Genomic DNA, 27,246 nt, shown 5'->3' with positions numbered 1-27,246 from the left:
TGCTCACTCTCAACCACACCAAAGAATAAGGAATGGAGTCAAACAAACATCACCCTCAGGCAACAATGCTTGTGAAAAAGACCTGGTTCCCCAAGGGGCTTACAGCCTGGGGAGGAGGGGAGCTGTAGCCTCTCAGGGCACTTGTGTATACCCAGTTGTTACAGACTGAATTGAGCTTCCCCAGAATACGTGTTGGAGTCCTAACCCCTATACTTGCGTATGTAATCCTGTTTGGAAATGGGGTTTTGTTGTGTTCATTAGATCACAGTTAGAGTGGGTCCTAAGCCTAATGACTTCTGAGTTAGACACAGAGGTGTGTGTGTGTGTGTGTCTGTAAGTGTGCACAGTGCAAGAAAGATGCCATGTGAGGATTGCCAAGGAAAGAAGGAACACCCAGGGCTGCCAGCAAGGAAGGAGTCGATACGGCTGAGACCCTGATTTGGACTTTGAGCCTCCAGAACTGTGAGGAAATAAATTTCTGTTCTTTAACACCATGCGCGTCTGATATTTCTGTGACTGCAGCCCTAGGAGACTTCTGCACCAGTTTCGTATGCAGCTTACTGTCCTGTTCCTGTGGGTCTCTCCTGAGTTCAGCAGGGAAGGGTAAGGCACGTGTGGGCCTCATCCTCCAACTGTCCCAGAGCAGGGTAACACAGGACTGCCCACAAGATCCAGGTGTATGAAGGGACCACGGGGGAGGGGGAGCTGAGTCCAGACCAGAGATGCTCTGGACAACTGCCTTTGGCCTTGGCATTCCTCCATTCGGCAAGGATTCCTTGGACTGTGTCAGCCCCCCTCCCCCTGGGCAAGAGGCAAAGTCAGCCCCTCCCTGCCAGGTGGACCCCCTTCCTCTTCTGCACGTTTACTGCATGCTGCCTGCTCCTTGGCAGTCCTCTCTGCTGGGCCTCCCAAAGTGTTCAATCACCTCCGATGTTCATGGATTTAAGTGCCTTGTGCCTTATTCATCTCTAGGTGGCCACTCGCCCCAAAGCACTCCCTTCTGGAAGGGGCAAACTGACCCTGCCCAGTTATCCAGTGAAGGTAGGCTGAAGAGCCTTGGGTGGAGGCTTATAATTAGAATGCTCACGAGTTGGGAAGTGTTCTCTGGGTGTGGAGGGGAACTGGGTAACGTGAGCTCCCCTTCTTCATCAGCTTCCTCTTCCTCTGTTTGGGCAGGGCTCAAGGGTTCTGTAGACACATTCGACATTCCTCACGCCCAGCTTGGTTTTTCCAAGTTCTCTTTTTCCTTTTATTGAAGTCACTCGTTTTCTTCAGCTTCTCCCACTATTTGTAAGAGTTTCTACCTCTTACAAAGCAGATTTCTTCTCAGCCTGAGCTCTCAAGACTGACTAGCTCCTTCTGAATTCTTTGTGAAGCTTCTCTGACCTTCAGTGTCACACCTCCCAGTACACGCCCAGTCCCCTACTCCCACCCTCAACCGTTTCAACTCATTCAGGGCTCACGGAGAGGGAGAGGAAGGAGCCAAATGATTCACTTCAACAAAGCTGTCATGAGCACAGGCACTATGCTAGCCAGGGACCAGCACTGAAGCCTTGGAGACATGCCCAGTCCAGGCACAGAGCACAAAAGCACAGAACTCAAGATCGGTGGTTGGCCATCCCCTGCTTCACACCGGTGAGAGATAGTTGGCAGTGGGTGGTTATGGTCCTAAAGAGCAACTGAAGGTTAGAAATTTGAAATCAGAAAAATTTGGGAAGATAACTTCTTTCTGTCTCAGGCTTTAAGAGCTACAGCTGCTAACCAAAAGGTGGGGAGTTCAAATCCACCAGGCGCTCCTTGGAAACCTTATGGGGCAGTTCTACTCTGTCCTATAGGGCCTCGACGAGTCGGAATTGAGTCGATGGCAGTAGGCTTGGCTTTGTTTTTTTTTTTGGAGGGTTTTAACATTACCATCTCCCCAGCCTCTTCCTGAATCCTGAAAGCTCCCATATCATTACCCGCACCCCCACCTCCCAGGCCTCCATGACTCTAAATAGAGCAAACAGGGTCATGTTATGAGAAAATCAAGGTACAAATGACTCCTAAGCTCACAAAGTGATTTTTAGATTTATAAACAGTGCTCAAAATATTAAATGCCTGTGATTGCAAAGTTTCTGGCATTTTCTATCTTGAAGCTGAGTTAACTCCCAAGCATCCCAAGGCCTTTTCTATCTGTTTCCTAGGACCAACAACCCCCGCAGCCTCCCTGCAATTACTGTCTACCTCCCCATGGCATTGGGAGCCCCCTTCTGCCTCAGCCCCCTGATGGGAGTGGGGTGGCTGAGCTTGGAGAAGCCTGGGGTAGGGGAGGGAAGGGAGAAGCCCACAGAAAACCTTTCTTTCAAGTACAGGCCAAGAAGAGAGAACAATTCAGAGGCCAGAGGGCAGCTGGGCTCTGGGTTTTCAGCCAACTAAAAAGGAGAAAAGATCAGGCTGCTGCTGGAAGGATTTATATTAGCCTCAGGGAGAGCAACTGGGTCTAAAGGGTCCTGAGACCCCAGAGTCTACAACCCAGGAAAGCTTTCCTTTCCGTACCAGTCCTGCTGGAGGGGAGGGTGAGGGTGGGGAGAGGAAGAGGAATAGGAACTCTGGGAAGAAGCAGGTTGTTTGTGACCTTGAAGATGTTTTGATCTTGCCATGAATGTTACTGGGAAAAATAATCAACAGAAAACCAAACTGACAATGGCTAAACAGCCCATGATAAAATTCACAAATACCTGACCAAAGAATTCATGTCGTGAGTAACACTGAAAACTGCAATAAATAATCACCATCACCAGGGGAAAAATTTGACTTGGTGGAAATAAACATAAAACAACAACAAACTCATAAGTCAAAAACTGGGCATGTGGTAATTTCATTGACTAAAACATTTGACCCTAAATAAAATCCTCATTGTTAAATTTATACATAAAAGAGCTGATATCTAAGAAATTAAGGAAGAAAATTAGAAATGGTTTTCTATATAGAAAATTGATCAGGGAACTAAATTGGCTCAATGGAGTTATACTGGAAAATAATTTCTTGATAAAAATTAATCAGTGTTAGTATATTACAGATTAAAAATTTGCATTTACATAGCATAACCATGTCTTCAAGGTCCAAAGAGTGGGATCAAAGCATACTGAATTCATCTTGAAATTCCTGACAACCTGAGGGAGACAAAGGAGGCGAGTACACCCCTGTTCAGTCCTCACTCAAGCAGGTATAGTCTGACCTGCCTCCTGAGCCCTCCTGCCCCAACTCATGTCCGCCCTCCCCTTATCTGACTTGAACCTCTTGGCACTCTGCACAGTATTCTGGATCTCTTTGAAGCTCTCTCTTCTACTGTTTCCTGGTTTGTTCTTTCTTCTCAGCAGCTTCTCCTATTCTCACCTCTGTATCTAGGTAACTGTCCTGACAACTGTACCCCTTAAACACTTCTCAAAAGGAGCCCTGGTGGTACAACGGTTAAGTTCTCAGCTGCTACCCAAAAGGTGAGCAGTTTGAATCCACCCAGCAGCTCTGTGTGAGAAAGACCTGGCAATCTGCTTCTGTAAAGATTGTTGTTGTTGCTAGGTGCCGTTGAGTCGGTTCCTACTCATAGCAATCCTACGCACAATAGAACGAAACACTGCCCGGTCCTGAGCCATCCTTACAATCATTGTTATGCTTGAGCTCACTGTTGTAGCCACTGTGTCAATCCACCTCATTGAGGATCTCCCTCTTTTCCGCTGACCCTGTACTCTGCCAAGCATGATGTCCTTCTCCAGGGACTGATTCCTCCTGAAAACATGTCCAAAGCATGTAAGACACAGTCTCGCCATCCTTGCTTCTAAGAAGCATTCTGGTTGTACTTCTTCTAAGAAAAATTTGTTCATTCTTTTGGCAGTCCGTGGTATATTCAATATTCTTCGCCAACACAATTCAAAGGCGTCAATTCTTCTTCGGTCTTCCTTATTCATTGTCCAGCTTTCACATGCATATGATGCGATTGAAAATACCATGGCTTGGGTCAGGTGCACCTTAAGTCTTCAAGGTGACACCTTTGCTCTTCAACACTTTAAAGAGGTCCTTTGCGGCAGATTTACCCAATGCAATGAGTCTTTTGATTTCTTGACTACTGCTTCCATGGCTGTTAATTGTGGATCCATGTAAAATGAAATCATTGACGACTTCAATCTTTTCTCCGTTTATCATGATGTTGCTCATTGATCCACTCGTGAGGATTTTTGTTTTCTTTATGTTGAGGTGCAATCCATACTGAAGGCTGTGTGGTCTTTGATCTTCACTAGTAAGTGCTTCAAGTCCTCTTGACTTTCAGCAAGCAAGGTTGTGTCATCTGCATACAACAGGTTGTTAAAGAGTCTTCCTCCAATCTTGATGCCCCATTCTTCTTCCTATAGTTTAGCTTCTCAGATTATTTGCTCAGCATATAGATTGAATAGGTATGGTGAAAGAATACAACCCTGACGCACACCTTTCCTCACGTTCAACCAGTCAGTATCCCCTTGTTCTGTCCGAACAACTGCCTCTTGATCTATGTAAAGGTTCCTCATGAGCACAATTAAGTGTTCTGGAATTCCCATTCTTTGCAATGTTATCCATAATTTGTTACGATCCACACAGTTGAATGCCTTTGCACAATAAAACACAGGTAAACATCCTTCTGGTATTCTCTGCTTTCAGCCAGGATCCATCTGACATCAGCAATGATATCCCTGGTTGCACGTCCTCTTCTGAAACCGGCCTGAGTTTCTGGCAGTTCCCTGTCAATATACTGCTGCAGCCGTTTTTGAATGATCTTCAGCAAAATTTTGCTTGCGTGTGATATTAATGATATTGTTCTATAATTTCCACATTCGGTTAAATCACCTTTCATGGGAATAGGCATAAATATGGATCTCTTCCAGTCAGTTGGCCAGGAAGCTGTCTTCCATATTTCTTGGCATAGATGAGTCAGCACCTCCAGCGCTGCATCTGTTTGTTGAAACATCTCAATTGATACTCCATCAATTCCCGAAGCCTTGTTTTTTGCCAGTGCCTTCAGAGCAGCTTGGAATTCTTCCTTTAGTACCATCGGTTCCTGATCATATGCCCCCTCTTCAAATGGTTGAACATCGACTAATTCTTTTTGGTATAATGACTCTGTGTATTCCTTCCATCTTCTTTTGATGCTTCCTGTGTTGTTTAATATTTTCCCCATAGAATCCTTCACTATTGCAACTCGAGGCTTGAATTTTTTCTTCAGTTCTTTCAGCTTGAGAAATGCTGAGCGTGTTCTTCTCTTTTGGTTTTCCATCTCTAGCTCTTTGCGCATGTCATTATAATACTTTGTCTTCTCGAGACGCCCTTTGAAATCTTCTGTTCAGTTCTTTTACTTCATCAATTCTTCCTTTTCCTTTAGCTGCTCGATGTTCGAGAGCAAGTTTCAGAGTCTCTTCTGACATCCATCTTGGTCTTTTCTTTCCTTCCTGTCTTTTCAATGACCTCTTGCGTTCTTCATGGATATCCCTGATGTCATTCCACAACTCGTCTGGTCTTCGGTCACTAGTGTTCGATGTGTCAAATCTATTCTTCAGATGGTCTCTAAATTCAGGTGGGATATACTCAAGGTCATATTTTGGCTCTCGTGGACTTCCTCTGATTCTCTTCAGTTTCAGCTTGAACTTGCATATAAGCAATTGATGGTCTGTTCCACAGTCTGCCCCTGGCCTTGTTCTGACTGATGATATTGAGCTTTTCCATCGTCTCTTTCCACAGAGGTAGTCAATTTGATTTCTGTGTGTTCCACCTGGCAAGGTCCATGTGTATAGTCGCCACTTATGTTGGTGAAAGAAGGTATTCGCAATGAAGAAGTTGTTGGTCTTGCAAAATTCTATCATTTGATCTCTGGCATTGTTTCTATCACCAAGGCCATATTTTCCAACTACTGATCCTTCTTCTTTGTTTCCAACTTTTGCATTCCAATCGCCAGTAATTATCAATGCATCTTGATTGCATGTTTGATCAATTTCAGACTGCAGCCGCTGATAAAAATCTTCTATTTCTTCATCTTTGGCCCTAGCGGTTGGTGTGTAAATTTGAATAATAGTCGTATTAACTGGTCTCCCTTGTAGGCGTATGGAAATTATCCTATAATTGACAGCGTTGTACTTCAGGACAGATCTTGAAACATTCTTTCTGACAATGAATGCAACACCATTCCTCTTCAAGTTATCATTTCCAGCATAGTAGACTATACGAATGTCCAATTCAAAATGGCCAATACCAGTCCATTTCAGCTCACTAATGCCTAGGATATCGACATGTATGCATTCCATTTCATTTTTTTTGTTTTTTTGTTTTTTTTTTAAATTTTTATTAAGCTTCAAGTGAACATTTACCATCCCAATCAGTCTGTCACATGTAGGTTTACATACATCTTACTCCCTTCTCCCACTTGCTCTCCCCCTATTGAGTCAGCCCTTACAGTCTCTCGTTTCGTGCCAATTTTACCTTCTTCCCTCTCTCTCTATCTTCCCATCCCCCCTCCAGTCAAGAGTTGCCAACACACTCTCCTGTGTCCACCCGATTTAATTAGCTCACTCTTCATCAGTATCTCTCTCCCCCCCACTGACCAGTCCTTTTCATGCCTGATGATTTGTCTTCGGGGATGGTTCCTGTCCTGTGCCATCAGAAGTTCTGGGGAGCATTGTCTCTGGGATTCCTCTAGTCGCAATCATACCATTAGGTGTGGTCTTTTAATGAGAATTTGGGGTCTGCATCCCATTGGTCTCCTGCTCCCTCAGGAGTTGTCTGTTGTGTTCCCTGACAGGGCAGACATCGATTGTGGCCGGGCACCAACTAGTTCTTCTGGTCTCAGGATATTGTAGGTCTCTGGTTCAAGTGGCCCTTTCTGTCTCTTGGGTTCTTAGTTGTCGTGTGACCTTGGTGTTCTTCCTTTGTCTTTGCTCCCGGTGGGTTGAGACCAATTAATGTATTTTAGATGGCTGCTTGTTGGCATTTAGGACCCCAGGTGCCACAATTCAAAGTGGGATGCAGAGTTCCATTTCATTTTTGATGATTTCCAATTTTCCTAGATTCGTATTTCGTAGATTCCAAGTTTCGTTTATTGATGGATGTTTGCAGCTGTTTCTTCTCATCTTGAGTTGCACCATATCAGCAAATGAAGGTCCTGAAAGTGCTACTCCATCCACGTCATTAAGGTCAACTCTACTTTGAGGAGGCAACTCTTCCCCAGTCATCTTTTGAGTGCCTTCTAACCTAGGGGGCTCATCTTCCAGCTCTGTATCAGACAATATTTCGCTGCTATTCATAAGGTTTTCACTGGCTAATGCTTTTCAGAAGTAGACTGCCAGGTCCTTCTTCCTAGTCTGTCTTAGTCTAGAAGCTCAGCTGAAACCTGTCCTCCATGGGTGACCCTGCTTGTATCTGAATACCGGGGGCATAGCGTTCAGCATCACAGCAACACGCAAGCCCCCATAGTACGACAAACTGACATGAGGCCTCCCCCCCTTAAAGATTACAGCCTAGAAAACACTTTGAGGCAGTTTTACTCTGTCACAGGGGGTCACTATTAGTAAAAAAACAGACTCAATGGCACCCACCAATAATACCTCCATATTTGGCTCTTCTCCATTCCTACTGCCACTTCTTTGGTTCACCCTCCTCATTCTTCCTCTAAAACACCACCAGATTCCTTCTAACCAGATTCCTTGTTTCCAGTCTGGTCTTCCCTGGCAACATTCCATCTCCTACCCTGTGGCCAGGATGGTCTAAGGCAACTCTAACCAGATTAATCTCAATTTAAAAACCCTCAGTGGCTCCTCAAAGCCCAAACTTCCCAACTTCCTGGCATGAAGGCTCTTCCTGCCTGGCTCTGTGTCCCCACTGTTATAAAACAAACTAGTTCCTAACTCTCTTGGATCACTCTGCATCACTCTGCAAAACCTGTTGCTGTCGAGTTGATTCTGACTCATAGCAACCCTACAGGACAGAGAAGAACTGCCCCACGGGGTTTCCAAGGAGCAGCTGGCGGATTCCATCTTTTGGTTAGCAGCTGTAGCTCTTAACCGCTGCGCCACCAGGGCTCTTCCCCATCACTAGCGGATGGCATTCCAGCCAGACGTGTTTCAGGCTCACATCTTTATTCATTCTGGGTGGTTGAGTCCCTTTCTCATTAAGTTCTTCCTGCCTTCTTAGTGAAGTCTTCTCTAGTAGCCCCCAAATCCTCTCAGCACCCCATCCCCCCCAACCAGATTGTCTTTCTTCTGATTACCAGCATCGTTCGGTGACCTTACTCATTTCCAGGTAAATTCCGGGTTCTCCAGCCTCATTTCTTCAGCTTCTTTCCAGATCTATCCATCTAGTAGCAGAAGGAGGGCAACGTGCCTGCTTATTCCTTGTCAGAGCAGATCTAGGAAGAATGGCCATCAAGAAAGGCCCTCCCTAGGGATGTAGCAGACAAGTGTGCCCAGAACGGAGGAGGGTAGGTAATTAGTTCAATTAGATGTACACCTGAGGCTTTGAAGGACCAGGGGATGGGTGAGAAAGTACCTCCTGAGTGAGTATTACTCCCCAGGACACATTTCCAAGAAACTAACCCTGGGAAGGGGTGTGAGTGGTGGAGAGACGCAGAAGTCCACAGGGGTTGAAAACGATAGTGAGCTAAGAGGGGCTAGCCCTCCTCCCTGCTTCGGGGGCCTGGGCTCTCTTGAGGACAGGAGGTTTAGAACATGGAGATTTAGAAAGGCTGCAAGCCTAGGAGGGTGGTCTGAACAGCCACTGATGAGGCAACCCTTGCTTTCCTGCACTTCCTCATGTTTGCTAATAAAGCAAGACATTTCACTTCTGAAATCACCTGCAAGGTAAGACTCATGTGTAAGTGGATCCCGTGAAACAGGGTTTTACACAGAATGCCGAGAGCAGAGATCAGATCACAAAGCTGCGAAGAGAAATCTCTTTACCTGAATTACACAGACCCGTCTGGTTTCCATTTCATTGCCCGAGTCTGTCTTATAGTTGTGCTTGTTCCTGAAAGCTTTTAAGGAAGGCTATTCCCTGACATCATGCAAAAAAAATGTCCGAGTACAATTACATTAGAGAGCAGTGCTCTTGGAAGAGAACAGTCAGCAAGCTTGCTGGTGTCCTGTTTCTTTTCCTTTAAAGACATTTGTGTGCACTCTCAGGCCGGCTCCGCCAGCCCCTTCTAGCTATCAGGACGCTCAACGGCTGTGACCTGGGAAATGCAGCCATGCCTGGTACTGCAGACCTGTGTCCTCCCGGGTGGAGATGCGGTCTGGCCTTAGGAGGTTGTGTCCAACAGGGGTACATCCAGCACCGGCCACAGTCCTGAGCCAGCCTGTCAAACGCCGCACACTCAAGGTGAGGGAATGGAGCCTCCCTTTAATGGCTTCTCAGAAACTCTCAAACCTCCCTACCCTCGTGCCCTGTTCAGACCTATTCCCAGGCTTAGGCAATAGTTTTTCTTAAAAGTTATTATGAAAAGGTTTGAGAGGGCTCCTCCCAGGCCATCACTTGCCTGTCTCTATACATCCCAGACTCCTTGGGCTGTGATGATCTACCTAGCTCCCAATTTCCTTGCCAACCTGACCTGCTACCAGGTTCTCTGGTGCTCCATAATTGCCTCTCCCCAAACCCAATCTGCTGTGTCCCTTTTGAGCCACTGAATCCAGCTGATGAAAGGCAGTATGCTGAGGGGGCACGCTATAAATTCATGTTATTTAATCTGAGCTGCACTCTCATGGCCCCCTGGCAATGCCTTCATTCATTTTTTCGTGACTCTTAACTGAACCTCTATATAAACTGCTCCAACCTTCTCCTCCCTGCATCCTACTCCCTAACCACTTTTTTAAAAAAACATTTTATTATGCTTTAGGTGAAAATTTACACAGCCAATTAATTTTCCAATCAATGATTCTTACACTAATTGTTCCATGACGTTGGCTTCAATTCCTGCAATGTGTCCGCACTCTCCCCATTTCCTCCCTGAGTTCCCCGTTTACTTTACTTTGGTTTCCCTGTCCCTCCCTGCCTTCTCATCAAATGTCGCCCTTTTGGTTTCGTGCAGTTGATTATTCTAAGGCACACATTCTTCATGGGTGTTAATGCTTATTTCATAGCCCCATCTGTTATCGGGAATGTCTTCGGTTCCAAGTTGGAAGGTTGTCTTAGGGCAATAGTCTTGTGGGTTCCTCCAGTCTATTTCAGACCAGTAAGTCTGGTCTTTTTTTTTTAATTTGAATTTTGCTGTACATTTTTTACCCATTCTAACCAGACCTGTTGTGATCCTGGTCATAGCGGTCAGTAGTGGTAGGTGGGCACCATCTAGTTCCTCTGGTCTCAGATCAAAGAAGGCTGTGATTCATGTGGGCCATTAGTCCTTTGGACTAACTGCTTTGTTGAGTCTTCAGTTTTCTTCATTCTCCTTTGCTCCAGGTGGGAAGAGACCAATAGTTGCTTTTTAGGCGGCCGCAAGCAAGCTTTTAAGATCCCAGACGCTACTTACCAGGCTAGAATGTAAAACATTATTTTTATAAACTGTGTTTTGCCAACTGACCTAGGTGTCCCCTAAGACTAGGGTCCTTAGCTTTCAAGTCCAGTAGTTCAGTTGCTATGTCTAAGTAGTTTCTATAACTGTGCTCCCTATGTGCTGTTATACACACATTTATACGTGCAGCATTTACAAACATATAGGTAAAAATATCCACATCCGTGCCTATTAATGTACACAGGTGTACTCCCGTATGACCTCCCTCACCTATTTAGCATATATATTGGCCTATGAATCTACTCACAAATTATTGTGTTATTACTGTTGTTGCAGGATTGTATATGTTATAGTATTTACCATAAAAAAAAAAAGTTGCCCTTTATTTTTTTGTACCTCTCAGTGTCTTCCTTTGCCTTCATCACATTGTGCTGACTTCCCCCAAGTTGTGTACTGTCTTTGCCTTCACCAGAATTCACACTTATCTACTATCACCCTTCCATCCCTAGAAACTATCAAAGAATGTTTCTTTCTGTGTGTAAACCTATTCTCAACTTTTTATAATAGTGCTCTCATAAATACTTGTCCTTCTGTGATTGACTTATTTCACTCAGCTTAATGTCCTCCAGATTTGTCCACGTTGTGAGATGTTTTGCAGGTTCATCATTATTTATCGTTGTGCAGCATTCCATTGTGTGTATGTATTACAGTTTATCAATTCATCCTTCGATGGGCATTTAGGTTGTTTCCATCCTTTTGCTATCGTGAATAATACTGCAAGGAACAGGGGTGTGCATATTTCTATTAATGTTACCACTCTTATTTCTCTAGGATATATACCTAGGAATGGGAGTGCTGGACCATGTGGTAATTCTATTTCTAGTTTTTTAAGGAAGTGCCACACCATTTTCCATGGTGGTTGTACCTACCATTTTACATTCCCACCAGCAGGGTATATGACTTCCAATTTTCCCACAGCCTTGCCAACATTTGTTGCTCCCTGTTTTTTTTTATTAGTGCCATTATTGTTGGAGTGAGATGATATCTCATTGTAGTTTTTTTTTTCTTCTTTAATTTTTATTGTGCTTTAAGTGAAAGTTTACAAATCAAGTCAGTCTCTCATACAAAAGTTTATATACACCTTGCTATATACTCCTATGAGTATATATATAGACTCCTAGTTGCTCTCCCCCTAATGAAGATAGCACACTCCTTCCCTCCACTCTCTCTTTTTGTGTCCATTTGGCCCGCTTCTGACCCTCTCTGCCCTCTCATCTCCCCTCCAGGCAAGAGCTGCCCACATAGTCTCATGTGTCTAGTTGATCTAAGAAGCTTACTCTTGACCAGTATCCATTTCTATCCCTTAGTCCAGTCCAATTCCTGTCTGAAGAGTTGGCTTTGGGAATGGTTCCTGTCTTGGGCTAACAGAAGGTCTAGTGGCCATGACCTCCAGGGCCCTTCTAGTCTCAGTCAGACCATTAAGTCTGGTCTTTTTACAAGAATTTGAGGTCTGCATCCCACTGCTTTCCTGCTCTATCAGGGGTTCTCTGTTGTGTTCCCTGTCAGGGCAGTCATCAGCTGTTGCCAGGCACCATCTAGTTCTTCTGGTCTCAGGCTGTTGTCTCTGGTTTATGTGGCCCTTTCTGTCTCTTGGGCTTACAATTATCTTGTGTCTTTGGTGTTCTTCATTCTCCTTTGCTCCAGGTGGATTGAGACCAATTGATAGATCTTAGATGGCCGCTTGCTAGCATTTAAGACCCCAGACGCCACTCTCCAAAGTGGGATGCAGAATGTTTTCTTAATAGATTTTATTATGCCAATGGACTTAGATGTCCCCTGAAACCATGGTCCCCAAACCCCTGCCCCTGCTACACTGGGCTTTGAAGTGTCCAGTTTATTCAGGAAGCTTCTTTGCTTTTCGTTTAATCCAGTTGTGTTGACCTTGCCTGTATTGTGTGTTGTCTTTCCCTTCACCAAAAATAGTTCTTATCTACTAATTAGTGAAAACCCCTCTCCATCCCTCCTTCCCCACTCTTATAACCATCAAAGAATATTTTCTTTTCTGATTAAACTATTTCTTGAGTTCTTATAATAGTGGTCTCATACAATATTTGTCCTTTTGCAACTAATTTCACTCAGCATAATGCCTTCCAGATTCCTCCATGTTATGAAATGTTTCACAGATTCACCATTGTTCTTTATCGATGTCATTGCAGTTTTGATTTGCATCTCCCTAATGGCTATAGAGGGTTGCTATGAGTCAGAATCGACTTGATGGCAGTGGGGGAGGGGGGCGGGGGGGCGGGGAATGGCTAACAATCGAGAGCACTTCTTCATGTGTTTGTTAGCTGCCTGTCTTCTTTGGTGAAGTGTCTGTTCATGTCCTTTGCCCACTTTTTAATTGGATTGTTTATCTTTTTGTCATTGAGGTGTTGAAGTTTTCTATAAATTTTAGAATTGACCCTTGTTGGATATATTGTAATCAAAATTTTTTTCTCAGTCCGTAGGTTCTTTTTGGCAAAGTCTTTTGATGAGCGAAAGTGTTTAATTTTTAGGAGATGCCAGTTATCTAGTTTATCTTCTGGTGTCTGTGCATTTTTAGTTATGTTTGGTATTCTATTTATGCAATGTATTAGAGCCCCTAGTGTTGTTCCTATTTTTTCTTCCATGATCTTTATAGTTTTAGGTTTTACATTTAGGTCTTTGATCCATTTTGAGTTAGTTTTTGTGTATGGTGTGAGGTATGGATCTTGTTTCATTTTTCTGCAAATGGGTATTCAGCTTTGCCAGGACCATCTGTTAGACTTTCTTTTTACTATTTTTAATGAAGTTCAACACATTGTTGAAGATCAGCGGTCCATAGGTGGATGGATTTACTTCTGGGTTCTCAATTCCGTTCCATTGGTTTGTGCATCTATTGTTGTACCAGTACCAGGCTGTTTCGACTACCATGACTGCAGAGTAGATTCTGAGATCAGGGAGTGTGAAGCTAACCACTAATGAGTACAGATAATCTTATCTTCTACAAGGACACCTAATGCAAGATCAAAGTTCTGTCCTCCCCAGCTTCAAAATTTCTCCAAGAAATGATTCTTTTAAATTGTTTCCTTGAAGGCAGAACAGGGTCTAGGAAATGTGTTTCTACGGCAGGGAAGTAATGTAAATATTTGTATGAGAGAGAGCCAGTAGAGAGGGAGAAGGAGAGCCTGAGGGCACATGGGAGAAACGCAGGGACAAATTACCCAATAATTCTCCCTCCAAACTATTACAATGGCCTTCTAAAAATGCTCCCCACTTTTAATTTCTACCCCCACCAATCCAACTTTTATCTCTCTTTGTCATTCATTCATTCAATATATACTTAATGAGCCCCTACTATGTGCCAAAAACACGGTAGCTATTAAACTATAACTGAATTAATCTTTAAAAAAATTACTTTTTGTTGTTAAAAATATACTCAGCAAAAAATATGCCAATTCAACAGTTTCTACATGTACAGTTGAGTGACATTGATTACATTCTTTAAGTTGTGCAGCCATTCTCACCCTCCTTCTGAGTTGTTCCTCCCCCATCAACATAAACTTACTGCCCCTTAAGATTCCTATCTAATCTTTCGAGTTGCTGTTGTCAGTTTGATTCCATACAGATAGTACTTAAAAGAGCAAAATGCTCAATGCAGACATTTTTTACTAATTAAGCTAAACTGTTGTTTGGTTTTAAAAACGCTTCAGGGGATATTTTTGGTTTAAGGTTTAACTATTATCTCAGGGCAATAGTTTCAGGGGTTCATCCAGCTTCCATGGCTCCGAAAGTCTGGAGTCTACAAAAATTTGAAATTCTGTTCTACATTCTGCCCCCTTTCGATGGAATTTTTGATCAAAATGTTCAATAATGGTAGCTGGGCACCATCCAGTTCTGGTCTTATGGCAAAGGAGGCAGTTGTTCATGGAGGCAATTCGCCACACATTCCATATCTTCCTCCTATTCCTGACTCTCCTTCTTCCTCTGTTGCTCCAGGTGAATACGGACCAATTGTTGTGCCTTGGATGGCTACTTGTAAGCTTTTAAGACCCCAGACACTATGCAATGAACTAGGAGGTAGAACAGAAGCATTAAACATGTTACTAAGGCCAATTAACTGGCATGTCCCATGAAACCATAACCCTAAACCTCTGAACCGAGGAGCCAAATCCCAGGAGTAGCCTCAGCAGCTGCTCGTTCATTTAGTTATTGTTGTAAATATATCAGTCACACAACTTTTGCCAATTCAACTTTTTATAGGTGTACAACCTACTGACAGCACTTAAAATAACCAGCTGTGCAACCCTACCCTTAAATCAATGTGATTTTTCCATCACGGTAAACTGAAACTCAATATTCCATAAGCAATAACCCCCTCCCTTTCCTCCTCCCTGCTACCTCTGGCAACCACTGATAAACTATGGTCTCCATATATTTGCCTTTTCTTGCCATTTTATATAAGTGAAGTCATACAGAATTTGTCATTTTCTGATTATTTCACTCAGCATAATGTCTTGAAGTTCTATCCATACCATGGCATGTATCAAGACTTCATTTCTTATACTGGCTGAGTAGTATTCCACTGTATGTATGTACCACATTTTGTTTATCCATTCATCTGCTGATGGGCATTTAGGTTGTTTTCACCTTTTGGCTATTGTGAATAGTACTGCAACGAACACTTGTGTATAAATTAATCTTAATACATACATAGCTCTGATCATGTTACTTGTTTGTTCAAAAATCTTTACTGGTCCTTCAGTGCAAATGGTGTCCAGATTCCTTGGTCTGGCATTCCAGTTTTAATGGACATCTATTGTTTTTGCTGCCCAGCTTCCATACCCCTCCTTTGAATAAATGTATTTTGATTTACCCCTGGAGAACCAGCTCTTTCCCACCTTTTAGTCCATGTGGCTTGGGTGGGGCTAACTCCACCCCCTACTTCAGGCATAGGCACCTGCCCCAGGTCTAAGCCAGTCAGGCCATCATGTTCCCTGCCTCCCAAGATTAGTTCAGGGATAGGCCTGGACCTCAACTAGAGCCAATAAGATGCAATGGGGCTTTACTGACACAGGACTTGAACAAAGATGATATAAAGGCTACAGCTGCAGGGAACGGAGATCTTAGCTGAAGAAGAACCAACCCAGAAGCAGAGGGGACAAATGGCAAGAAACCGGGTCCTTGGGACACTGAGCTTAAATCATACCACCTCTGAAGCCAACCTGAGCCCTGGAATTCTCAGTTACCTGGCCCAACATGCTTCCAGTGTGCTGAAGCCGGCTGGGCTGGATGTTCTGTCATTTGGGTCTGAAAGAATCCTGCTTGAGACAAAAGTCCACTTCATCCTGGTTTCAACTCACCCCCCTCCCACTCATACACTTGTTTCTTTCTTTCCTGAACAGGCCCCACACTTTCCCACCCTATATGTCCTGTTCCTGTCTTTCTGGACTGCTTCCCAACCTTCCTACCTTTGCCCATCGAAACTATACCCACCCTTTAGGGTTCAGCTTTAGTGAACTTTCTTCCAAGCAGCCATTCTTCTCCAATTTCCCCTAATGAGAAATGTTCACCAAACAAATGCTGACACAGAGAATCAGGGCCCAAGGTGGGGGAGGGATCACCACTCAGGTTTGAGGCTTGTTTCCTCCATTCTCCCACTGTTCTAAATCCCTCCTTCCTGCCCCCAATGGCCATCACTTCCTGAAGAGTTTTCCTTGGAACACTGACTTTTTAGAATATTAGCAAATACTTAAAACAACTCTAAATTCAAAACCTACCAAAGGTGGCGGGGGGCGGGCGGGGGGGAGGGCATTTGGCAATTAAATAAGTTTGGAAAATTCTGGGTTAAAGATTATTTTTTTTTAACTCAGAGGAGGTGGGGGTAGGAGGCAGAGTATGTAGCTTTCTCCAACTTACTCATAAAGCAGGTACCAGGACAGAGGGAAGTGCCACATTTTTACCTCATAAGTATGTTTAGGTTTAAGGGAGGTGTGGGTTATTTCATATACACACATAAATATCCCATCCTTTGCTCAAGATGGAGCCCAGGTGGTTAAAGCTCTCGGCTGCTAACCGAAAGGTCAGCAGTTTGAACCCATGAGCCGCTCGTAGGGAGAAAGATGTGGCAGTCAACTTTCCGAAAGATTTGCAGCCTTGGAAACTCTATGCGGCAGTTCTACTCTGTCCTATAGAGCCGCTGAGTCGGAACTGACTTGCCGGCAGTGGGTTTGGCTTTTTTTTGTTGTTGTTCAAGGTGCCTATTTGCTCGGCACTGTGGCTATTATGAACACAGAAAACTGTTCATTGTTAAATATGCCATGCTAAGTGGTTTTGCTTTCTGGCAAATCTCCAAACCATAATTATTAAGGGACTAGAGCTGCTGAGGAATTCTTGGGTTACAAGAGGCTTTGATCCTGTAAACGCCTTCTTTCCCTGACATGAGTTTCCATGGGTGTGGCTGATTTTCATTGTTTCTCACTGCTGTGGTGCTGCTGAGGTGTGGGACTGAACAGAACTTCAAGTTGACAAGGGGCTTGGGCCCCTCAGCAACTGCTGAGAGGAGGCTCTGGCTAAATCCCTGTGTCCTTTGGAGCTCCAAATGGCTGTAACCAGGGGAATCTGGGAGCCACGTCCAAGTATCAAAGTCGGAATGCTACAGCCTCTAATACTCCGCTTTCCACACACTCCGGGGGCCCAGATTTCTCAGACCTCACTCATGATCAAGTTTCCAGCTGGGGTAAAGCTTCTGTACTGAACAGCTGACGTGACTTTGCTCAGCAAAAGGCAACAGACTCAGGTTGGGTGAGGCTTTGTTAGTTCATTCCCATCAAAGGTGAGAGATCTGGTCCAAAATTCTTTGGGCAACTACAGCCATTTGGCAGGCGCTGCCCTCAAACTCATGTAGGAGCCTCTTCTTCATGGTGAAGTTCTCTCAACTCTGTCACAGACCATTAGGCTCAGCTTCTGAAACAGCCAACTCCTCTCTACTGCGACACTGATGAAATATCAAGGGGACATACCTATTCTTTCAGCCTCTTCTAAATTATCTCCTGCCTGAAAGGTCAGGAAAGAACACCCAGTGCTCAAGAATCCATGATAGAAAGAATAGAAAGACCCCTCCAAAACCAAGTGGTAGAGTTCTCTAATGTGGTCAATGAAAAGGATTCCACAACAAAGAGCACTTTTCTGGCTTACCAACATTAAAAAATGCCTTTTAGCATTTGGACTGGGGATGGAATGTTGTTTACTTTCTGACACTTGTTGGTGTTCATATTTTAACACAGATATTCTGTGAGATATATGACCACCCCCATTTTATAGATGATGAAACTGAGGTCAAGAGAGTAGAATCAACTAGTTCAAAGTAGAGGTGGCTCTGTGATTTCCAGATCACTATTCTCTCACCCAGATGGCAATGCTCTTCAGTTGGGAAAACTCCTGCCTGGTTATGAGTAGAGGTCCCTCTGTTGGTGAGTGGACAGTTGGGATGGAGAAACAAAGGCAGGGAGAGAATGTGAGAGAAGGCAGGAATCAGAGTCCCTCGTGGCAGCAATTAGAAACCAACCAAATCCACTGCTGCTGAGTCAAATCTGACTCATGGAGACCCCATGGGTTACAGAGTAGAGCTGTCCTAGAGGGTTTTCTTGGCCATAATCTTTACGGAAGCAGATCACCAGGTCTTTCTTCCACAGTACTGCTAGGTGGGCTGAACAGTCAATTTTTAGGTTGGTTATCAAGCTCAAACTGTCTGTGTCACCCAGGGATCTAACTAGAAACCAAAAGGTTCTGATGTAGGGGGAGGGCAGAGAATTGACCTATCTTGAGGAGAAAGGCAGAATGGAATTTCCTTCGTACCAGTCCCCATCAGAAGAAACAGATAATGCAAGTGGAAGGTTATAGGGGACCCAGTGAGTAAGCCCCAAACCATGCTTCTCACTGTCTCTTAGAGGCTGCTTCTCATTAGTAAAGAGGCAGGTGATGGATCTTAAAGGGGAGAGAGGTGTATCTCTGGTTAAACCAAAAAACACCGAACTTGTTGCCACTGAGTCGATTCTGACTCATAGCAACCCTATAAGACCAGAGTAAAACTGCTCCATAGGGTTTCCAAGAAGCAGCTGGTGGATTTGAACTGCTGACCTTTTGGTTAGCAGCCAAACGCTTAAACCGCTGCACCACCAGGGCTCCGTATCCCTGGTTAGCAGGCCTAATTCTAAAAGACTAGGTTTTGGGGCAGTACAGAAGGTTTCGGAGCCTTTTTCCCCTGAGTGGGTTGGCTGAATGGGTACCCCTTTTCCCCTGTACCTCTATCTATTCCACTCCCCACCTCCCTCCTTGGCATCTGTCTTGGGAAGATGCACGTGAGTTCATTCCAGAAATGGGAGACCTTTCTCTTCACGCAAGGTGAAGGTGAATGATTCACATGGCTAAAAATGAACTTAAGGCCACCTATCAATAAAAAGAAAATGAAACACACTCAGCAAGTTACATTCCCCTGCTATTTAAATTACAGCAAGGAACACAAAACTTTATTTACAATGCTCAAATATGTAAACTAATTATATGTTATGCCCAGTGAGAGCAAAATGAGGAAAAAGAAGGAGGAGAGGTGAGGGTGGGGGAAAGCCACAGACTCGAAGAGAGGCAGCTCAGAGGCAGGAAGCGAGCGAGCACACAGAGCAGGGAGAGCGAGGAGGGCTAGGTAGGAGGCACAAAGAGGCCTGAGTGTTCAGAAGCCCCACTGGGAATGGGACAGCCACAACAGCACACTGTAGAAGGGTTGTGGGACAAAATACAGGGCTCCCAATTCAATGTGAATTTTCTATAAAACCAAAAACCAAACCCAGTGCTGCCGAGTTGATTCCGACTCATTACATACACAATGAATACTTATTGTAAGTTTAAGTATGTTCCAAATATTGGATGGGGGCACACTTATATTCAAAAATTATTCACTGTTGACCTGAAGTTCAAACTAAACTGGGTGTCCTTGTATTTTTCTTTTCTAAATCTGGCAACCTTGCCCTGGAGGCCACCTCATTCTTCAGACTGCAGTCTCAATGGCCTGCTAGTGTTTACAATGAGGGTCTGGGAAAAAAATCAAGTCGAAGGGCATTTTTAGAAGATGAGGGGTGAGGCTGCACAGACTGAGTAGGACAGAAATCTGCAAGTAAGGATAGTAATCCTCAAGTTTCCTCCTCCGTTAGCTGTTTATTTCTTGTTCTTCTCCAGTACGGCTGAGACTGTCGTGGCCCGTTTCCTTGCCAAGGACCATAGAGACTAAAACCCTACAGGAGGGCTCAAGTTGGGGACTGGGGATAACCTGGCCCGTGCAGGGCCTCTTGAAGACTCTGGGGCCTGCAGGGAAGGGAGGGAGGTTCTGTGGTGGAGACTGAGCATGCAGGAGCACTAAGGAACCAGCAAAGCCAAAACAAGATTAAGTCCTAGGGGAGGTAGTGGGGAAGAGTACCCATTCAGTCAACCCATTCAGGGGAAAAGGAGGCTCAGAAACCTCCTATACCACCCAGTTCTAGGGTCTTCAATTACCATGACTTTTGGAGTGACATGACTGAGTCCACTTTAGGAGAGGGGCAGTGAAGCTGCCCACAACTAAAATCTCCAGGTTCATCCAGCGCCTGTTGAAGAGGATTCAAAGTAATGTTGACAGGGGTCACCGCTACTGCCCTTGCCAAGATTAGGGCTGAAGCGGAAAGTTGTAGCACATGAGTCCTGATCCATGGACTCTGACTGGGGAAGCCTGGCAACATTACAAATGGCAACAATGAGCTACAATTGAGACAGCATGTGCTCTTCCGTTTAGCAGAGTCCCCACAACTTCCTACTACTTCCTCTGAGTGGACACCCAGCAAGTCTGCACATTTATGTCCCTGGCCAGGCCCTTGTAGGCATCAGAGTTTGCAGTCCATAACATATAGCCTTCTAGACTTAAAAAACATGTATCTTTATATATAATAATAATTATTATTATACCGTAAAATGGGGTCATTCTGGATCCTCTGTCCTGCTACTTGCTTTTCGCAGGTAGCAAGCTATCATGGATACCTTCGCATGTCAGTTTATATAGATTTATTTCTCTGGTTTTAACTGCTTCATGGTATGCAGATGTGTCAATATTTACTTAATGAAATTTCTGATGGTCATTTAGTTTGCTCCTTCTTTTCCTATTTCAATGTTGAAATGAACAACCTTGTATATGTATCTTTGCATATTTGCGCAAATATTTCTATAGGGAAAATTCCTCTAAGTGGGATCACTGGACCAACTGGTATATACATTTAAATTTTAATAGATACTATCAAACTCCCTCTAAAAATTTATCCATTTATAGCTCCACCAGGTGTGATTGTGGCCGTTCCTTCACAGCTGTAGCAATCCGGGGTGAGAACAATCATTTTATTCTTTGCCAGTAAGATGTGCAGGAAACAACACAGGACTGTTGTTCTAGTTTGCAGTTCTTTTTGTTAGGGAGGATAAGCATTGTCTTTCCTAGGTGTACTGTTCACGTCTATTTTTTCTCCTACAAAGTGCTTGGATTTTACCTTTTGCCTAATATTTTTATTACCTTCAGCTATTGATCTTAAAAGAATTCTTTTGTATGTTATGGATAATAGCAATTTTATTAATTGTCAAATATATTGCAACTATTTCCTCTGAGGAGAATTTCACCTACTTCTCATAAATCTTCCTAGTGCTTTTATCTGTTTGGGCCTCGAAGGAGTCTGTGTTTTGTCATCGATGTGCCTTACTTAGCAGACTGTATTTAAATATCCAAGTGGTATTCTGCTGTTGTCTTTTTATTACGTATTTCTAGTTTTCTTGCAATTTGGTGAGAATGTGGCCTAAAAAGACTCCTACATTATGGAATTGAAATTTTCTTGGTGACCCAAAGCAAGGTTGATTTTCTGTGTGTAGGGTACAAAGTTTGTACATATCTCAGCTTTTAAATATCGTATTCAAATCCTTTATAATCTTATTTATATCTGGTCACTTGACCTGTTAAATTCTGAGAAAGGTAGGTTACAGCATGCTACTATTATGATAATCTTAACATTTTTTTCTAGTATTTATTATTTTTCTCTTTTTGTATTTAGATGCTACTTTGTTTGACACATAAAGGTTTAAGCCTGTTGCGTTTTCTTGATGGATCATACCTTTACCTGCCATCTTGTGCTTTTTGTTTCAAAAATTTTTAGTTTGCCTGATATTACGATTGCCACCCCTGCTTTCTTTTCTGTTGCTATCTGCCTGGGATAGTTTTGTTCATCCCTTCGTGTTCAACCATTCCATGTCATTTAGGTGTATCTAGCATCTTTTTTTTTAGCGTGGCCGTGAGTCAGAGGCTGACCCACAGCAGCGAACAACAAATTTGTATTAAAGCAACATGTAGCTAGATGTGCTAACTGCCACTCCACACCACTTCTTCCCTTCTTCCTTAGTAAAAGAACCCTAACGAGCCCTGGTGGTGCAAAGGTTAAGTGCTCGGCTGCTAACTGAAAGGTCAATGGTTTGAAGCCACCCTGAGGCTCTGTGACAGAAAGACCTGGTGATCTGCTCCCATAAACCTTATGGCTATGGGGCAGTTCTACTCTGTCACATGGGGTCGCTATGAGTCTGAATCAACTCCTTAACACTTACCAAGAAAAACCTAGGTAACTTTACAAACACTTCTCAGCTTATTTTGCAGCTAGCTATGGCCATGTGACTAAGTTTTAGCCAACGAGAGGTAAGGAGATGCGTTTTATGGGACTTTGGGAGGGGTCCATAGAAAGGAGAGGGCTTAAGCTCTTTATTGTTCCTTCTTCCCTTTCTTCTGATCTGTTAGGACGACATTATGGCTAACGTTTCTAGAAGCCATCTTGAACCAAGAAGCGACCCTGAGGATGGAAGTCACACGCCAGGATGACAGAAGCCGCCTGGGTCCCTTGTGGCTGGGAACGGCCAATTAGTCTGGACTCCTCCATATGGACATTTTTTTACTTGGGAGAGAAATAAACTATCATCGTGTTTAAACCACTGTTGGCTGGGTTTTCAGTTACATGCAGACACCAGGGTTCCCCAAAGGTACATCAGATTTTGCCTTTTTTTTTTTTTTTTTTTTAAATTAAGAGTTATTATCCTTTTTCCTTTAATGATCTGAAAATCTTAATTCCTATTTCAGCTATATTGGGAGTTACTTTAAAATACTTAGCAAACACATTTGAACATTTCTCTCTCAAGAGCACTGTTTCGGGTCTCGCTGCTCCGAGTATGGTAGCTGGACCTGGGCGTCTGTCAGACACGCAGAATCTCAGGCCCCACCCAGATCTACTGAATCAGAATTTCAAGTTCACAGGCTCCTCAAGTGATCGGAGGACACTTTGAAATTTGGAAACCACTGCTTTAGAGGGCACTGGTGCCCAACCCCCTTCTGTGTACTGTCTAGTGATCTCCTCGCTTCCCGACTTAAACCTGTGATGCCCCCCCGAGAGGGCCAAGTCATCAATAGGGCATCCTTGGCCTTTGCAGATGTGGCCAGATGAACCTTAGCACTTGTTCTCCCCCATGCCCACTCCCACACACTCCCTGCTGCTCATGTGGGACTACTTACAGTTCCCTGAATGTGTCCCAGGACTCCCTCTCCACATGGGTATATAGGTAGCCCTACCTGAGTAGCCTACCCAGCAGCCATCCCCTTTCCCTGCTAAGAGAAGTCCAGTTCTGTTCTGGGAGGTGATGCATCCAGATCCAGGAGGTGTGTCTAGCCCTGTCTCATTTGCATCATACTTCCTCTCTCAGCCTTTGTAGCCTACCATGCACCCAGATCTGGCCCAGGAGACTGAAGGAGATACCTGCTGGGATGTGTTATTCCTTCCTAGATATAAAGAACCTTTCTGAGAAGAAGACTATATGATCTTGCTTGTTTCTTTCTATGTAGAATGTTGGGGTAATATCTGAAGGTGCAACAGCCATACTTGAACCATGAGAACAAGCATGAGGTCAGAGACCCAACAGCTGAGGATGACAAAGCAGAGAGACAGAAAGTGCCAGGCCCCTGATGACACAGTGGTGATGAACCACTCTGGGAGCACCTACTTCCACCAGACATACTGTTAAGGAAACAATAAAGGCCATGGTAGTTAAGCTCCTGTGTTTTATTTTTTTAGCTAAACGTATTCCTTAACTGATACTCTCTTCCAGGGTCAATCTAGTGAATAAAACCCACTGCCACTGAGTCGATTCCGACTCAACGACCCTATAGGATGGGGTAGAACTGCCCCAGAGGGTTTCCAAGGCTGTAAATCTTTATGAAAGCAGACTGTCACATCTTTCTCCCATGGAGTGGCTGGTGGGTTCCAACTGCTGACCTCTCGGTTAGCAGCTGAGTGCTTAACCACTGCACCACCGGGGCTCCTAATCTAGTGAATACTGTCTTTTTATTTGAGATGGGTTACAAGGGCAGGGGTTTCGCTTTGAATGTGACTGAATCTCCAGACCCTAGAAAAGTGCTGGTCATGTAGGAGCTTGTTGTGAGCTGACACCAAGTTGGCCCCTGACTCACAGCGACCCTACGCACAACGGAATGAAACACTGACCGGTCCTGTGCCACCCCATGATTGGCTGCAAATTGGACCACTATTATCCACAGAATTTTCACTGGCTGATATTCAAAAGTAGATCACCAGGCCTTTTTTCCTAGTCCATCTTAGTCTGGCAGCTCCGCGGAAACCTGCTTAGTATCACAGCAACACGGAAGCCTCCACTGACAGAAAGGTGGTAGCCACACATGAGGTGCGCTGGCTAGAAATCGAACCTGGGCCTTCCGCACTGAAAGTGAGAACTCTACCACTGACCTACCACTGCTCCTAATTCCCCACCAAACCCACACAACACTGACCACCTTCTCCATTGTATTCTGTACTGACTTCAGTCACAAACCTTCCTATTGTTACTACCCTAATTGCTTTCAGTCTGTCATCCTCTACTAGGTGATAAGGAGAGGGAGCTTGGCTCTCAGTGCTTGACCCCAAATGCTCAGTAATTGTTTACTACTAACTGGATGGAGGGATGATGTCCAAATCCTTGGACACAAGGGATTGCCCAGGCTTGCAGCCCATAATCTCGCTTCAGGATAGGATGTCTCTCAACTATCTACCATGGTCTCCAGCCCCTCAGGTGACTCTGCCAAGCTGCTCTGTCTTTCCCTATGGTGTGCACCTTCCAGTTGAGAATTCCAAAGGAGGTGACCAAACGACCCAGCTTCCCAGATCTCTCAGCCCCAGGACTAGTTTAGAAGTAGGGGGGTTGGTTCATAATTTCATCCACTCGTTCATTAAAAAAAATCGTTATGGAGTATTATGTAGTGCATCTTAACACAGCCCTGCTAAACAGGTGTTGCAAAGCTGTTCCTTCTTCCTGGTAGACTCTTCCCTCTGCCTTCCCTTCCCATCATGTTTGCTCAACTCCTACTCCTCCTTCAGATCTCCACCTCAGACCACCCTCCCTCCAGGATGCCCTCCTGACCCCTCAGACTCAATCAGGTGCCCCGTCATATGCCTTCACAGCATCCTGGATGCCTTCCTCATACCTCGTGCTGCACTGTGTGTTTGTAGCTCGTTTAACTGTGGCCTCTACCACTCCATAGACCCTGGGAGGCAGAGCAGGTGTGAATCAAGATTTGCTGAAGGACTGATGGGTAAATGAACACCCCTGCAGGGCCCAGGGATTTAATTCTGCTCCAAGCCGACTATCCCTTGGCTCAAATATCTGTTCTCCTGGGGGATGCTAGAACATAAGCTCCATGAGGGCAGTGGCTTGGCTGCTGTGTTCACTGCTGTGTCCCCAACACTTACAGCACAGCCTGGTGGGGAGTGGTCCTCTTCCTTCTGACTCGGACAGTATGTCCCCTCTCCTCCATTTCTCCTTTCTCTTCGCATCTACTGCAAATTCCCTCCCTCCTTTGCCTCTCCTTTAACACAGAACTGAAGTATATTTTAGCTGTATTATGCCATATTCCTTGTTTTTAATTCACAGTAACAGCTGAGTTAAGCCTTTTCTTATAAATATCACTCCTTGCCTCCCCAAATCTCCCCACCCACCAGATCTACCACTCTAAAATAAAAACAGTGGGACTCTGAAATTATATTCCCCCGTGGGTTGGTCAGAGCCAGCCAGCCCCTATCTAGGCAAACCTCACATACAGAGGAGATGGACGCTCACAGACCCTTACTCTCACCTCCCCCAGGGGCAGATTAACCAGTAAACATGGTATGCAGGAGTGGATTATCCCACAAGCAAGGTAAGCATGGATTTTCTTGTGCTTACTATTTTGCAGTGAACAATTTCACATAGGTTTTACCACACCACATCAAAATGAAACCCATATGAAACTGTTCACTACAGATTTGTAAGTAAGCACAAGTGAGGGCATGCTTACCTTACTTACTGAATCATCCGCCCCTGTCAGTGATTATAAATTTGATTCTGTAGGAAGGTGCTGTGGGCTTGGGAGAGGGACAGATGCCAGCCATACCTAGAAGCAGAATCTTTGATGTAGTGAAAAAACATGAAATTGTTTACTACAGATTAGTAAGTAAGCACAACGTAGGCCTGTGTGTACCTTGCTTATTGGATAATCTGTCCCTGAGGGTACGCACTGGCTTATAGTAAGCAAGGTACGCACGGGTTTAATTGTGTTTATGTACTAATCTGAAGCGTACAATTTCAAGGATGTGGTGAAACCCAGAATGCGCTGAAGCTCAGGTGAAACTGTACACTCCCGATTAATAAGTAAACACAATTAGGCCCGTGCGTTTCTTGCTTACTGGGTAATCCGTCCCTGCTTCCCCTCTCTCCACCAGGAGGCTGGCTCTGGTTCCAGTAGGCTATGTCATGGGCCACCTCTATTGAGAACTGTTTTTTTAATTTCTGTGGTTTCTAGGGAGTGGATGTTGTGAAATGGAGTGAAAAGAAACTGAAGGATGAAATTTGGTGAACTTTTCCTTGCCCCTTACATGTGAAAAATGACTTGCTGATGGGAGCAGCTTTTTCAAACACGAAAAACAATCTAAGATTTATGGACAACTGCGCTCAAAAAGACCCGGTGCTGCTTGCAGCCAAGGTGTAAACAACTTCAGGCAATTCCTAGATCTGTCCTGGGCTGGGGGAAGGGAAGGGAGGAGCCTGGGGAAAAGAGAAGGCAAGAGGGTAGAGGGAGGGATTAGAATTGGCTGGAGAACACAGAAAGGTCAGCATGCTGGAAGATTTCTTAAGCCTCTTCTCTGAGTTTGACAGTACCATGAACATGACATCCACTACGAGCAAACGGTGGTGAATGAAACAAAGAAGTCTGTCTTGCTGGCTGTTCACACCCAAGTGCCATGCTGCTCACACACCTTCCTCATGGCTGGTGAAAGAAGATGAGGGCCAGAGCAGCTGTGCACATGGAGACGGACGACCCTTTTATCTGAACCTGGGAATGTTGCTCCTAAGGGTTCTGACCCCTCACTGTGTGCTTGGGAAGCCACCAGAAAAATATCTCTGCCAATTTCTCAGAGTCAAATCTAAAATGCTTGGCCAGGATCGTGCTCATGGTAGGATTAGCCTCTTCCTTACAGCAACTGCTGTCCTGCCTGTCCCTCCCCCGAAAGCCAGGGGTGGGGCAGGGGCCTTGAAAGAGGCTGCTGGGAGCAGCTCTGACACAGTGCATCTGGACAACCTCCTGGGACTCGTGGGTGCAG

At 44.5% G+C, this 27,246-nt stretch overlaps 1 protein-coding gene and 1 long non-coding RNA gene across 9 annotated transcripts in view; one reads left to right on the top strand and one right to left on the bottom strand.

The window, feature by feature from the left end:
* Positions 1-27,246, bottom strand: part of THADA (THADA armadillo repeat containing) — a 362,922-nt gene that overhangs the window by 13,319 nt on the left and 322,357 nt on the right. The gene's annotated exons all lie outside the window — the stretch shown is intronic.
* LOC135228700 (uncharacterized) lies at positions 747-22,575 on the top strand. The gene is made up of 3 exons (XR_010319478.1): positions 747-1,635; positions 3,100-3,205; positions 22,353-22,575. It is a non-coding gene; the product is annotated as an uncharacterized LOC135228700 (long non-coding RNA).

This window comes from Loxodonta africana, chromosome 26 (genome assembly GCF_030014295.1).
Source record: "Loxodonta africana isolate mLoxAfr1 chromosome 26, mLoxAfr1.hap2, whole genome shotgun sequence".
In the NCBI taxonomy this organism is placed as follows: Eukaryota; Metazoa; Chordata; class Mammalia; order Proboscidea; family Elephantidae; genus Loxodonta; species Loxodonta africana.
Note: the sequence above shows the minus strand (reverse complement) of the source record. Positions and strands in the feature narration are given on the sequence as shown.